Source organism: Sciurus vulgaris (genome assembly GCF_902686455.1).
Source record: "Sciurus vulgaris genome assembly, chromosome: 14".
NCBI classification, from domain to species: domain Eukaryota; kingdom Metazoa; phylum Chordata; class Mammalia; order Rodentia; family Sciuridae; genus Sciurus; species Sciurus vulgaris.
In genome coordinates, this window is record NC_136475.1 from 84224380 (window position 1) to 84239621 (window position 15242).

Consider the following 15242-nt stretch of genomic DNA (forward strand, 5'->3'; position numbering starts at 1 on the left):
TTTTCACGGCTCTGCATCTTTTAGGAGTTATGGGTTCTGAATCTGCACACCGTTCTCAAGGGAGGGTCTTCTGGAAGTCTTGTTTTCAGGGATGGAGTTTGAGAGGCCAGGGAGGAGATTTCTGGAACTCTCTCCCCTCATTTTAACAACATGGTGAATACTTTGCTATTTTATATAGCAGTCTGTGTATGATTAGGTCACTCACAGCCATAAGAAGTCATTTGAAGGTAGATCGCACAGTCATGAAACAATGAAGGCCAAAGGGTTCCATATCATCTTGTTGAGGGCAAGACCCATGTCTCATGGTCAGTTATGTCTCATCCACAGGTTAAGTGACTTCTTGGAACCTAGAAGGCTCAGTGGACTTGTTGAGTGGAGTTATAGCAGAAGTGCAGAGGCTTGGCGGGTAGCAGCCCTAGCACAGAGGCTGGTTGAGCAGGGTGCGGGTGCTCCACCATCTAATTAGACATCAGAGGTGATTGCTGTTGCTGCCAAAACTTCCTATGCAGCATGGAAACAATTACATTAAAATGCAATTGGAGATTCCAGTAATCTCCTTGGAGTAGACAAATAAACTTTGAAATCATTTACAAATGATGTACCAAATCTGTGTGGCATCTGCTGGTTGAAGGGAGAAAATGTGTTTCTCCCAAGAGGCTGTTCACATGATGAAATTGCTGCTTTCACATGACAAGGAGGTTGAACAGGCGGCCCTTGCCAGGCAGGACTTGCCCCAGCTGGGACTCAGGTCCTCTGCAGGGTAGGAGGATGCTGAGAGCTGGGTGTCCTTTCCAGTCTGGCCTGTCACTCTGTGGACACTGCTCTGGTGTGAGATGGGGATACGCGTGTTGGCCATCACTCAGCTCCTGGGAAGATGTTTTCTCAGCTTTCCTTTGTGAGGCTGATGATGGGGAGCTGCCCTTTGACAGGCTTTGATGACAAGCCAAGAAGCTAGGAAAGCTTGTCCCAGACACACTCTGCTGGCATGGCCTCTGTTTGGTTTCCAAGCCAAGGAGGAGGAGGTTCTGAGTGGCCACATTGTGTGCGAGGGCACATTCCTGAAGGCCTTGCCTAATTCAGGTCTTACATAATTCAAGACTAATTTTCCTATAAATTACTCCTTGATAAATAAAATTAGTAGTGTATAAAGTGGAGAGAATGTATTCTTGAAGGTTGTAAATTTCAGCTTTTGGAGTTTGGGACATATTACATGACATTCCTGGGCAGCTGTGTCAGCAGCAGAATTTCCATTATCTTTGGATTTATAGGGCTGTTTTTTGTGAGCTTAAAGGTGCCATTGCTCTAATTCTGCTTTTACTTTCCCAGTAGCCTCTGTAGGCACTCTCACTCTGTGGCCTGCTCAGTCAAAATGTCTGCATAGTGTGGTAGTTGTCTATTTTTCTTCATAGGATGCTATTGCATGTCATTTCTGTTCCAAGTATTATTACTGCTAGCATGATGATCACTTATTGAATGCTTTGATGATACTGGTAGAAGAGGTTAAAAAAGATTTTTAGTTACAATAATAACAAGTGCTCAGTAATCCATACAAGTTGGGAATGCAAATAACAATAATGTGATTTACTGCTATTGTTAAAAGATGGTGGATTTTTATTAACAGACAAAAAGGTTTTAACATGTTATCTTAATGTGACACATACTTTATAATCCCATCAACCAGATGGCTTGGAAATTATATGATCCAGAGGAATTTTCCAAAAATTTAGAGGATTCACAAAATTTCATAATTAGCTTAAGAAATTACACACACACACACACACACACACACACACACACACACACACAAACGCACACATGAATTTTGTGCTGTTTTAAATTTGGAGAATCCAAATTCACATAAAAATTGTGCTAGTATTAGCATGATTCTTTTGGTTATAGGTTATGGAACAACTATTTCATTTTTTTTTTTAAATGAAGAATGTATTATGAAAATACTGGTGTTTCTCAAAAAGGCCATAGCCCCAATACCCAGATTTCAGGAATAGCTAGAACCTGGGGTTTCAAAACCACCAATACTTCTTTCCTCTTTTTGTTTTTTTCTTTTGTTTCCTTAATGTACCTGGACTTCATTGTTCTTTCCAGTCATGCTGGCTACATAATTTTGGGGGCCCTGTACAAATGCAGATGGAGGGTCCCATGTTCAAACAGCAGGAAACAGTGTTTTCTCCACTTCTGTGATCTTTCCTTAAACTTTGCATGGTGTTTCCAATTTGCCATTTAATATCCCTTTCCTGGGCATGGGGATACTTGCAGGGCAAGTGCAGACCATCACAGGCACCCAGTGTGGGCCCTGTGACTCAGTGTGAGATGTGTGTGCCCCCATGTCCCACACAGGAGGAATGGTCAGGGCCATTGAGTAGGTTTGGGGACAGCCAAGAGGCCATTTGGGAGGCAGGGAAGTATCTTGGAGACATGTAATCTGAGGCTCCAAGCCCCAGATGCATGACCACTGTCTCATGGATTCCATTCACTATTAGCTTCCTAGGGCTGCCTTAACCACTAGCCAGGTGACTTAAGTGACAGGAATGTATTGTCTCATAGTTCTGGAGGTCAGAAGTCTGAGACCAAGGTGTCAGCAGGGCTGCTTCCTTCCAAGGGCTGTGAGGGAGAATCTGTCCCAGGCCTTTCTTCTAAGTTCTGGTGGCTGTAGACATTCTTTGGCTTGTAGATGACATTGTCCCTTGTCTTCTTTCTGAACATGTATACATCTGTATCCAAATTTCCCCTTTTTATAAGAACACTAGTAACTTTGGATTAGGTTCCTGCTCTATTCTAATTGTACTTCCTTTTAATTTAACTAATTCCATCTCCTGTGACCTGGTTTCCAAATCCACTCACAGTCTCAGGTACTGGGAGTTAGGATTTCAACATATAAATTGGGGAGGGTAGGACAGAGTTCAACCCATAGCACTTATTAAATGAAAACTCAATGATAAAATTATCAAGAATTTAAATATGTCAGCTGCAGAGCACCAAACTCCAAGTGTAAGGCTCCTTGGGAGCACAAGGCCCTGAGTGGGTAGGCAGATTGCACGTCCTGCTGGCCAGCTTCCCATGCATAAGAACATGCTCCTCTCTAGATTTAGCTCCTTGGAAGAAAGAGACTCCACCCTCTGACTCTAGATCACATGGGTTCTAGAGTTTCCTCTGTGATCCTGGAGCTGATGCCAGGACCCCAGCATCAGCCAACAGGTGCAATAGATTTGTGTTCCAAAGAGAGCTGCAGCAACGAAGCCAGAGCCTGTCTGGTCTGGCCAGAGCTCATCAAGAGTTGGCCAAACCATTCTCTAGTTCCATCCCCAACATGCCCCCCTACGCCACCCCCTAGCTCATAGCAGAGGACTGGGAAATGTGCGCAGGGCCATTCTCTGTGTAGGAAATGCAGTGCTACTCCGACATACTCTGTCCGGAGCATCAGTGACAGAAGAAGCCAGAGTCTAGAGAGAAGGACAATGGCAATTACTCCTCTCTACACCCTTGCCCAACCCAGGCCATGGAAAGCAAGGGAGCATTATTCCAGAACACACCATGACTCTTCTCTGCTCCAGGAAAACTGGTAGGGAAGCCACCACAACTCCTGCCATCCAAGCCCCTCCAGGACAAGCCTGGCTGCCCTGAAGGGTGGAAGGAAGGACATGTGTGCTAGGTTTCAGAGGTCAGTTCCATGTGCACTGGAAGGGACTGGCCTGCTACTAAATGTGAATGGTGGAAGAACTATGGAGTCTACCTGGGGTCGGGGGGTTAAGTGACAAGAAGAGGGAGCTTGCGAGATCACAGCTGCAATTAGTGATAGGAAAAAAAACACAGCTATTTGGTATTTATACACCCACTGGGTTGAGATGATAATCGAAACCAGTTATATAATATTTGGGTGCGATTTTGATTTTCAACACTTCTGTGATTGCAGGGTTCACGGAATATTTTACTTGCCTCCAAGACCCCCATCCTCAGCGTTAGGCAAGGCTGTGTGACTGCTTTGGTGGTGCAGTGTGAGCCCAAAGTGGGGGCAATGAAAAGTTCAGGCTGCACTGCTAGTGTCTCCCTTGCCTGGCTGTGTGCGGCAGCTGAGAACTCAGCATGCTCTGTACAATACAGCTACATGAGGGTGGAGCCTCAGCCAGCCTGGGCCCCGAGGGACTGTGATCTGGAATGGACTTGTGGCAAGAGTGAAGCAAAGCTTTCTGTTGTGGTAAATCCTGGACGTGAGGGCAATCTGTTGCAGCTGAGCCTAGGCTGTTCTGGTAGCTCTGGAAGCTTCCTGTCAGTCAAGAGATCAGCAGGGCAGGGAATGGTGCTAGGGGAGCCCTAAGGGGTGCAGAGAGTGCAGCATGCAACAGGCATGCGTCCTGGAGAGGGAAGCCGCGGGTAATGTTGAACAGAATCGATGACAGATCACATGGATGCAGAACCCCATGAACCCCGTGGGGCAAGAAGAGGAACTTGAATGAAGCAAGGAGAGAGGAGGAGTTCATTTTTTAGTCCCCCTGAATAGGAGTCTGCTTCATTATGTTATCACAGTCCACAGGATCCTGTTTCTATTTTGATGTGCACATTTGAGGTTAAAACCCAAGCTCCTTCCAGAAGGGAGGGGAGAAGTATCGTTAGTGCTCTTCCAGACATATCCCTTTCCAACTGTATGCAGTCCCTGAGGCTGGGTGGACTCCGCTGGACTCTCTACCTGAGTCCACTGCCTGCTACTCAAACTCTGAATAGAGCAGCCTTAACAGCCGCCTTCTGCCAGAGGTTTCCACTAGCTCTCTTTGGCTCTAGCTTTTCTTCCAGTTCTTAGCCCTTCAATGCAAAGTGCTTTTTTAGCTAGAACTATTCTATTGAATTAATTCACATTAATATTTGAAAAACTAAAAGGCTCAGAAATATTAACACTCTAGAAGAATGAATCTGACTTTGAAATAGCGTTTTTCTCATTTGCTTAATAAATCCATGTGCAGGATGTCAGACCACTGGGCGCAAGTGGTTTTGAGCAGGTAGGAAGCCGTTGGCGGGCTGACCCTGCCTGTCTATGCTCAGGCAGCTTAGCTCTCCATTCTTTGGAGCTTGGGCTCTTGCTGGCTGTGACCACAGGTCAGTTACTCATCAACAAAAAAGGGGTGTTTAACTACTCTTATTTGTTACTTGATGCATTTATACTTTTACATTTAATGTAATTGTATTTTAGTACTTAAATTTGACATATAAAAAGTTTTGCTTTCTTTTTGTTCCTGCTGTGGTTCATTCCTCTGTTTGCGCCCTTTTACCATCTGTGGGTTATTTGAACGTCTGTTAGAATTCCATTTTATTTATCATTTAATGTATTTGAATGTATCTTTTTATTTAATTTTTAGGGGCTGATGTGGGCATTACTTTATGCATACATAGACATCTTTTTATACACACCACACCTCTCCTGAGTTCAGTTGACCCTTCCACATTTAAATTATCTTAAATACTTCCTCTACGTGTGTTGAAAACTGTATCAGACAATGTTTTAAAAACTCAAGAAGAAAAGAATGACTATGATATTTACCCATGTTTTTGCTTTTTCCATTGTTATTTCTTCCTAATGCTCCAAGTTTTCTTCTTCTTTTCCATCATTTTCTTTCTGTTTAACAAACTTCTCTTAGCCCCAGTAAAGAATTAGAAGCATAAAGAGGAAGAACAGCTAAGATATACTAGAGCCAAGATTCCACCCAGGATTGCTCGGTTCGGCATCCATGGTACTTGTGCACAGAAGGGACAGCGGCCAGGTGAGATGATTGACAGCTCAGTCATTTACAGGTAAGAAAGAGGGCGATGCTGTGTGCTGTTACAGGTTGTGGTGATTTCCTCTCTTGCATCTGCCCAAGTTGAACATATGGCTTTCGTCATGCTCCTCCTATAGAGTTTGCTTCTCATTTACTCGCTCAGGAAGTCTCAATTTTCACACCGAGTTTGGTTTCCAGAAGAAACCTATTTTGATACCATTTTCCGGCTTGTCTGATTAGGACCTGTCAGAGTTTGGTGGTTTCCACAGGTCATCGAATGTGAGTGAATCAGAAGCTGGGCTGCGGAATCATAAATTCAGAATCTGCAGGGCTCCTGATTCCTTGCTGTGGCCACCAGGTCATCCTCCTTGCTGAGCATGACAAAGCACTGACTACTGGATGGGAAACATATTTCAGAGCAGCGAGCACTGAGGTGAAAAATAGACTTGGGACTTTCTGAAGAGGAGATCTTATTTAATGGAATGAACACCCTATTGGTCTCTCAAGCAATAAGACAGTCTTTTAGGTATAGCTTCTCAATGGGGTGCCAGGGCATGCTGAGCTGCTACAAATGGGTTGCAGGTGTGTCTGAGACATGGCTCCCCTTGGTTATTGGGGTAGCAGGCAGGTCCTGGGGCTCTTCAGAATTGTGGTCTACTTACCTCCAGCTGTGAGCAGCTTCTCCGATTAACCCAAGGGAGCCGTGTTCAAGGTATCATTTTCTATGTGAACCAAGAACAGGAAAAGTTGAGGCAGTGTGTTTGGGGATGTGCCTTCCGAGGGTGGAGCCGTGTTGTGAGAGTGATTAGTTCCGCTGCCTGATGCTATGCTAACCTCCACCTTAATGGTGATTTCTTGGGGTGTGGGCTTTTTTGACTGAAAAGATGAAGGGTGATGGAGAGTGTGACTGGTCTCTGTGAAGGCAGGGAGGGTGTGGATGGCAGTCACAGGGCTTTGTTCACCAAATTGTGGATTTCTGGAATAAAGATGGGCACTTCCTGAAGCTTAGAAAGATGAGTTGATGAGAAGTAATTTAAACTATTTATTTCATTCAATTGGGTTTGAAAGCACTATCAAACCAAGAGAATGGAGTCCCCAAATGCCTCTATAAGGTCACAATTATTTCCAAGGCATTTCTCAGGGAAAGCAGAGAACCTGGAGGATGTCCCTTCCCCTTGAGATTGATATCAGGTGGACAACCACATCCACGTGAAAGCTCTCAGCTCCATGATCAAGGACAGAACATCCAGACCCCAGGGCATCTCTGCTGTCTTCAGTTCTGCTCTGTCTTGTTTTCCCTTTTGGACCCCAGAGAAATCCCTTGCTTTACCAGTTTCCTCAGGGCCCTTGAGCCAGTGAGGCTGTTATCATCTTCCCAAACATCTGAGAACAGAGGTAGTTTCAGAAGTCAGGTTTTTGAGAAGCTAATGGAGAAACAGTTTGTTTCCTGTTGAACATCTAGTGGTTTCGGTTATTAGAGAAACTTCCTGCCGCATATTGGGAATTCTTGGGAGTAGGTAAAGGGATTACTCTAATTATAGCACAGATGAGAGGGGGGAGACCAACGGGAGGAAGCAGAGCATATGGGACCCACAGAAGGCCACTGTCATTTTTATTTGTGTTTGTCATTGGTGCTGCTAGTATTATTACTATCATGATATCAGTACCACTAATTTAGGACTGATTATAAGAAAATTCCTGCACAAAACACTAATCCTCATTATAGTACACAGCTTTGGTCACCTTGTCCAGATGAGGAAACTGAGGGCAAAGATGGATGATGCACACATACAGCTCCTCATTAGCAGAAGATGAACTTGGCCCCCAACCTCTGGCTTCCCTTTTGTACACCATGCACTTTCGCCATATCAGGCTGCCTTCTGGGTGAGGCAAAATCGCAGGTCCAAGGCAGAGGGAACAATGTGGTATTCCAACACAAGGACTGGAGACCAGAATACTGGGGTGTGTGGGGTTTAACAGGTCCTGGGACATTGGAAATGTGGTGGGAGAGAGCACTCTTCTGGGACTGTGGATTTGGGAGAATTCAGTGTGCAGGTCGAAGAAGAGAGAATGGCCAAGTTGTCTAGCAAGGGAATATTGAGAGGGAAAAGCAGAGACCCAAAGGGAAGGGTGACACGTGAACAGGTGAAGGTGCATGGAGGGAGGGCTCTGGGAAGGGTATCCAGAGAGGTGGGAGGAGGAAGAGTAAAGAGAAAGGGTGGAATGTGTGAGGTGCCATAAAAATGCAAGAGCTCGGGCGCCTTGGCTGTCGAAGAGCTAGAGCCTTCCATTCAGGTGGCCGAACTGGCTGGCACTCAAGGCTGGAGCTGCTTCCAACGTTAAGGAGTAAGGGCCTTGGGTAAGAGCCCTGCACAGCGCCAAAAGCAGGGAGCAGATCTGGTCCTACAGCCAAAATTCCCAGCTCCCGCGAGAAGGTGAACTCCATCCAGCTTTTCCAAGTGCAGTTTCTACTATTTGTTCACACTCAAAATACTTTTGGTAAAGCTCTGCAAAACACTTGGATGATGCAAATTAGCACTCTCTGCACGGTGCCGCGCGGAGGCGGGCTACTGTTCAGAGCTGCCTGTATGTGATTGTGTCTGGGACGCGCTCCTGCTTCTGCTCGTCATCAGCACCTTTGGAGTCAAAGTCAATCAGTCTGTTCCCCTCGATTCTTGCAGTTTGTATATTATTAAAGCCCTGGAGATTGTGGGTTTGGTTAACTGACTGCTTTGATGAGTGTCAGATCCTCCTGCCATTTTTGACACCTTCTGAACATCTTGAAGCTGTTGTATAGGCAACAGCTTCTCCATTTGTTTTGGACCACACTCTGGGATGGTATTGCTGTGAGTGTTGTATTGGGAATATTTTTGTTGAATATTTTGGAAATCTTGCGTTCTCTAAAGGCAATTTCGGAGCCATGAGAGTATTGAGAAAACTTTCATGTTTGTATGAGACCCATTCCTCTAGTGGAATCGGAGAAAGAAAAGTGAAGGGTTCCCTTTAGACATTTTCCTAGGCACATCCTTGGAGAAAGAGACATCCATTTTGACTTAGAAAGCAATTACCATACTGTTGGCAAAACGCATGGGGTTCTGGAAACTTACAAAGGGGGTGTCCTAATAACTGGGTGAGGCTTAGTAGGTTAACTGTGAACATAGGGCCGTGTTTTCATGGCAGTCGGGACCTGGAGGTGAGAGGAGTAGAAGAAAGAATAGAAAGAGGGGAGGCAGAAAAAGACACAGACATTTCATTTCAACAGCCAAAGATTTTCAGGCTGGAAACAGTGACCCCAAAGAGCACATCAGGACTGTTGGCTCACAAGAGAGACATGGCAGGGTCCTTTCTTCTCTTTCCCAGTCACCCCCGACATTATTTGACTCATCCTTCTGGAAATATTTCTAGCTGTACCTCTGAACCCTGAATGTTCCCCCAACTCATTGAAATGCACAAGTGAAAATTATTCATCTGTTTGGAGGTTATACAGGGATGAAAAGGCTGTCAGAAGTAAGCGGATACAGTTACACAATCAGACAGATCCATTATGGGAAAAGGTTGGCCTTGCTGGTAACAGCACAAAGGCCAAGTGCTGAAGACAAGTAAAGGAAGGTGGAGAGTCACCACTGGTCACCTTCAGGCTGGAGAGACAGATGCTTATGAGGACCTGCATCCATCAAGGCAAGTGACACAGAGCTGGAGGCTGGCCACCCAGCTGGTCGTGTGGAATCTGTAGAGATGACTCAGGGTCTGCAAAATAAGAACGCAATGGAGAGAGAAAGCGCAGACAAAAGAGCGCCAACACACTCTAGGACCAGGACAGGGCTGGGTTGCTCAGGGTCAGGCGGTTGGACTGTGAGTCAGAACCTTGGGAGCTCATTCCTGCTTCTACAGGGATCCAAGAAGAGGTGCTCTGTCTTACTGGACTTAACAGAACTCTCTCTACAAAAGAGGGCTTGTAAATCTTCCTCCAAAACACAAGTCAATGAATCTGTGAGTGTTCAAGAAAAACACCTGGAAAGGTGACTATTGATAATACTTAAGGCCAGGTTTCCTTTGCCAGGGAGGCTCAGTGGTGCCTCTGCAGTGTAGTGGGGATGCTAGAAAATTCTTCTAAATAAAATAATCTTCTCCTGTTTCAGAAATTCTGCTGTTGCCACTTGTTCGTCTGGACAAACGTCTTTAGCCATCTCTCCTGAAGTAGAGCGAGCGTCTTACAGAGGAGGTGAAGCCATGGGATCTTGTCTATCTCAGGAATCATGAGAGTTCTGGACATTTGGGGATGGAAGGGAGAAAGGTAATGGAAGGGGAAGAGGAAGAAGGAAGGGAGAGGAGAGGGAGGCATCATTGCCGCCTGAAAGTGTTCAGAGAATTAAGAGCCCAAGTTCCAAAAGGCACCTCATCATGTGAAATAAAAAATGTTGGTCACTTTGACTTTGGTGGTATTTCCTTTCCTTTTAGGTTTCTGGTTATATTTCTGGTTTAGAGGACATAGGATTATGGGCTTTCAGAGTTGAGGACAGTATCTGTTCTGGGTGTGCATGGAGCCAGTGGGTCCACAGACCTACTTGCCTCTGTGTGTCTATAATCATATTTAACCACATTGAGCTCCTTGTTGATCATCCATAAAGCAGAGATAATGATACCTGCCTCCTAGATTTCCCATGAGTTTAACATAAAACGCTACACAGTAAAGGCTTAGCACAGCCCGTGGCACAACTACTAAGGGACTCTACAAAATGCAAACTCTTCTACTTTGTGCAGGAATCCCCTCTCCAGCTGACAAACTGCCCCAGTCTTTTAGTGGACCTCAAGGGAAATTCCAAGGGATTGGCTATCCCATGAAACAGCCCTTTTCTTTTCTAAACAGATGTGATTGTTGAGAAATTCTTTTTTGAATCAATATCTGCCTTTCTGTACCTTCTACCCATTAGTTGTAGTTCTACCCCTTGTATCTTCTCAGGTTGCTTCTTACAATTCTCATTTACTGCCATGATATCTGTATGACTTTTTGAAGATGGTGATGAAGTATCTCGAGGTTTTTACTTTTCATGACTAAAAAGCAGTATTTCCATCAAGCCCATTCATCTGATTGAATTGAAACTTCGACCATCTTTGTTGCATCCTCTGGACACTGTAATTGTTTTTTAAAAAATCAATTTGCAATCGATAGCATTGATAAATTTGATATTTGCAATTTTCTTGAGCATTTTGAATACAATGCTTCTCCGTTTATTTCATGCAATTAATATTTAACCCTAAAGATCTGCTCTGTCAAAATAATGCACTGAGGGGCCTTGTAAATCCGTGTCAACTACTTCCTAAAGCAGTTTTTCACAGTGTAAACTACAGGACAGTGGGTTCCTCATCTTCAACTGGAAATCTACACAAGGGCTTCTCTTTCTGTGGCAAAAAACCAGTTTTTCCAAATTTCCAATCCAATTCAAACCAATACTTCATAAAATATGATAAATTGTTGGAAAAAACAAATAAAAAAGCACATAAATTATAGGCCACAATTTTTATTATTAGATTCAGAGGCATAAAATCACATTTTAATAAACATCATCAAAACAAACATATCCCAGAAAAGCAATGAATTACAACAGCTGGACATGTTTGATACAGGTGTGATTAATATAAAGAATTTCTATCACACTAGTATATTTTTTCAACTTTGCAGTAGTACAATAAGTTATGAATGACATGGAAGTGTCTGTATTGACTACTTATACATGCAGTCTGAATAAATATTGTGTATAAAGATTTTAGTATGAAAAATGAGTTAACCTTTTGCTTGCCAGTTAATCTGATTGGTATTGGATGGACAGCCACAGTGTTCTTAGGGGTGACGTCTGTTTAAATTGTTCTATGTTTGCTTTAATATCTATCACAGTAGGCAAACAAAAGCTCGGTTGATGGGAATGGAAGAAATGACTTTCAGAGCAATTTCAATAGGCTGTTTAATTTCAAATTTTTCCCCAAAATGAAATAAATAATGTTGTTTTAAAATTCATTTTCAACTTTTTTATCAAAGCCTGTTGCAACAATTTTATCCTGAAAGTTACAGGTAAATTAAATCATCTTTAATTGATGAAAGCCGTAGATTCCGGGTCTAACATATTTTGGGGTTGTCAGACTAATGCTAAGATGTCCATTTTATAATAATGTCCATATTACAGCAAGTCTTTCTGAGAATGACTGACACATAGTTCAGGCCACAGAAGACTCACCATGGACCTGAAGGAAGTTTGATAAGGAAGAGTCTCTAAGCCAGTCCCCAGATGTGCACACTCTTGGATAACACAGCACCTGGATGTTGCTATAAATGTCTCAAAATGCTTGCTCTCAGTTTCTATATGTGCTTTGTCATAGACCAGTAGTGACAGCTGGATAACCAGCCAGGGGTCACACTCTGAGCAGGGATGGCCTACTGTACTCATGGGGCAGACACATACATAGTGTGGATTGTTCTAGTTGCTTAGAAATATGCCTGTCTATTTTGCCGAAATCTGTGTCCTGTACCTCTCATTCACTGGTTCTATTCTTTGATTTTGAATCAAACTTAATACATCTACTTCCCACTGCATGTGACAACCTGCAAGAAATCCAATAGCAGGTGTCACATGTCCTTTAAGTTTTCTCTCCCCTGGGTAAACAAGCCTTCCCTCAACCCAACCTCATATGACATAGACCCAAGGATTTTCACTGCAAGGCCATCTGGCCACTGTAGTGGCCAATATCCCTTGAATATATCTTTAAGTGTTTATTTACAACCAACGCTTTAATAGGCATAGTGTTTTTGTTTCCATTTAAGTGAGACTTTGACAATGATATAAATGAATGTGATTCTATCAAAAAATCCTGTCCCCCCCCTTGCCATCTAATGCTTGAAAATGTTTCTGTTTTTTAAGAAGTACAGACTATAACAATTGTGGTATAAAGTATGAAGTTTCTTTTAAAAAATAAAAAAATTGAACTACTGTGTGACTTAACAAGGCCACATCTGGGTGTGTATCTAAAGGAAATGAAGCAAGTATCTCCAAAGATGTCTGTACTTCTGTGTTCATCACAGCACTAATTCCTATAGCCAAGACATGGAAACACCATCAGCCTGTCCACAGATGAAAGGATAAAGAAAATGGGATGAATTTTTCACTGCCATAGCATTCAGCTACAAAAGAAGGAAATTCTGCAATTTGCAACCATATAGATGAACTTGGAGAATGTGGTCAAGTGAAACAAGTCAGGCACAGAAAGACTTACAATGCATGATATCACCTATATGTGGAATATAAACGGGTCAACTCTCAGAAACCGAGGGCAAAATGGAGGTTGCCAGGGCCTGAGCAGAGGAGGAGGAAGCACGCAGATGTTGATCACCATGTACAAACTTTCAGTGATACAATGAATAACTTCTGGATATCTAATGCATAATGTGGTTACTATAATTAATAATACTGAGTGGTGTACTTGAAATTTGCTAAGAGAGCAGGTCTTATGTGTCCTCAACACACACATAAAAATGAATGTTAGTTACCTTGCATGTTCTAGTCATTTCACAGTGTAGATGTATAAATCATCATGTTGTACACTTTGAATATACACAACTTCTAATTTGTCAATTATACCTCAATAAAACTGGAAAAAAAGATAAAAGGAGACAAGGACTAAACTGGCTTAAACCATGTGCAGAAGCATAATGTCAGTGAGAAAGTTGTCCTTCTCTCTATGGGGTGTTTCCTCGTCTCCATTCACATGGGTCTTAAAATTACTTCGGGTAAACTTTCCACCCTTGGGCTGGAAGATGTTCTTTGTAGTCTTCTTTCCTTCATTCACAGATATTTGATATGTATTTGATATTCTTCCAGGACCCAGTGTCCTCATGACAAATGGCCTGACATTGTCCCTGCTTTCCCAGGAGTTTCATTAAGTGTTAAGATAGACAAGCAGAACACAGGGTGAGGCACAGTCCCGGGGAAGTGCATGCCTGTGTAGAAGGAAATCATTCCTGCATGCAACAGCAACTCAGGGGAGGCATTCGACACAGAAGTGCTGCAACGCTTCTGGCTGTCTGCTGCGTTACTGGATTTTAGCTAGCAAGAGACAACTGGATGTGAGCTCTGGTGGACAGGCCCACACCCAGCTCAGCCATCCCTCAACCCTAGTACAGAGAAGAGGCTGGACACATGTTGGCTCTTCCCTCATGGTTGTCCAGAGAGTGAGCAAGTGTATGGATTCTTTTGCTGTCATGCCCTGCTCCAGAGTCATGGGATTCCAAAGGACAATGAAAAGGAATCTTATTTCTTCCAAATCACTTATATGCTCTCACATATATCATCTTGTGCATTTCAATCCTCACATTGTTTCTAGTAAACCAAGCGACCAGGAATCATAATAGAACAAACAAGTCCGGGCAGCACAGAGAGGGAAAATCCACCTGGAGGCAAAACCCAGACCTCCTGACATGCTGATGGCCTTGCTCTGATTATTTGAAGATAAATTTGATATCAAACTTTTGCTTTTTACCATAGATGCAGCTATCATTATTATAGTAGTTTGTTCACTAATGCCTTGCACTTGATTCTCATGTATTCACAAAAGATTTCTAAGTCACTTTTACTGCTTTTGACATCAAAGCAAAGCAGAAATTTAAGAAATTTAGAAATTTTCTTTGAATTTCTGTTTTAAAGATGAGCTATTGTTAGGGAAGAAATAACTAGCAAACCCTAGGGGTTGATGATCTGAGAAGGATCCCGGGTGCTTTATCCCAGGTAGGATTTGGCTAGTTTGGGTCTGTCAGTCAGGATGAATCTGTTTACAGAGAGACTACTCATGCCCCGAGCTGCCTCTCGGAAGTTCTTTCTAACAGAAGTCAAAGTTGGGTCTTAGTGTGGGTTAGCTCTGCCTTGGAAACAGAGCCTGGGACAAGGACCTGTGGGGTAGTTTATTTAGAAGTTAGTCTCAGGAAAGAGTGAGGGGAACAGGCAAGGCCAACATGAGGTACATTGAAAGGTCACTGCTAAGGGTCCATTTGGAGCCCAGCAATGAAGCATGCTTTGTAAACTGGATTGGAGAGAGAGAATTTGGGCACCTCTCACTGAATGAGGCCCCGGGGGAGCTCACTATACTTCCAGCTGTGTGGGCACAATTGTCTGGCTCCTGGGGGAAGCAGGGCAGAAAGTAAATGAATTGCAATAGGAACTTGTTTTAGTTAGTTTGTGTTGCTGTAACAGAAAGGCCATAGACTGTGTGACTTAAACAAGAGAAATTGATTCTTCATAGTTTGAAAGGCCAGGAAGTCCAAGATCAAGGTAATTATTTTCTTGGTATCTTTCCAGGGCTCCTTTCCTAGTTTGCAGAGTAACACTTTCTTGCTTTGTTCTTGCATGGAAAAGTGGAAAAGGAATAGGGGTGGAGGGAGAGAGAGAGAGAGAGAGAGAGAGAGAGAGAGAGAGAGAGAGAGAGAGAGAGAGAGAGAGA

General features: G+C 43.4%; 1 protein-coding gene across 2 annotated transcripts in view; it reads left to right on the forward strand.

Moving 5' to 3' along the window:
• Window positions 1–12670, forward strand: part of LOC306644224 (uncharacterized protein) — a 165391-nt gene extending 152721 nt beyond the window's left edge. Inside the window, exon 8 of one of the 2 annotated variants that reach the window (XR_013759208.1) lies at window positions 9902–12670. The gene's annotated coding sequence lies outside the window, so the exon portion shown is untranslated. Of the gene's footprint in view, window positions 1–5642 lie in introns of both variants that reach the window. The other variant, XM_079110946.1, reaches the window with a different exon arrangement.
• Window positions 12671–15242: the final 2572 nt, after the last annotated feature.